Source organism: Fragaria vesca, linkage group LG4 (genome assembly GCF_000184155.1).
Source record: "Fragaria vesca subsp. vesca linkage group LG4, FraVesHawaii_1.0, whole genome shotgun sequence".
NCBI classification, from domain to species: domain Eukaryota; kingdom Viridiplantae; phylum Streptophyta; class Magnoliopsida; order Rosales; family Rosaceae; genus Fragaria; species Fragaria vesca.
In genome coordinates, this window is record NC_020494.1 from 12,973,293 (window position 1) to 12,974,056 (window position 764).

Genomic DNA, 764 nt, shown 5'->3' on the forward strand with positions numbered 1-764 from the left:
GGACGTATATATATATATATATATATATATATATATATATAATCAATATGCTTATTTCCACATGCATGGACCATGAATGGTTGTTCTCTTTAGCAAAATATAAAGCATTCATGTCAAAAAAATCAATTACAATGAGTTGTGGAATAGCTAGCATGTACGTAGTAACAATCACCAAATTGGTGAAAGAGTACCAAAGCTTTTCATACTAAACTTCGTACTGACCCATTGAAAAAAAAATAAAAACCATTCAGACCTCAACTCCAAACAAAGAAAATATTGACTAAACTTCTTGGCTTCCTCTGCTAGACGGTACGGTGAGCAATTTCATTTTTGCCTTCTTGCTTCACAAAGTTCCCACTAGATAACTGAAAATACGTAACTAAGGACTTAATTAACTTCCTCATCAACAGTGTGTCCCTAGGCCTCTCAAAACTTAAATCATCAAAATTATCATCAAAATAAATCACTCAGAGTGCATCACCTTCCACTTCAATGTTGAGGAATCCCACATGTAATGCAAACCTGAGGTCATGAATTAGATAGAACCCATGCTAGCATATATGTTGCCTAGCTACTTGTGAAACTGCCATTGCACCTTAATTTTAACTCTATTGCTTGGTGGTCTCTAAATAATACTCCCTTAAAAAGCGATTAGTGGATGGTAGAAATGCAACTTCACACAAAAGGATTTTGCCTGTATATAAAACGAAGAAAAACTAAAACAAAGGAAAGGAAAAAAATTACAAAAAGAGAAAAAAAAAAAA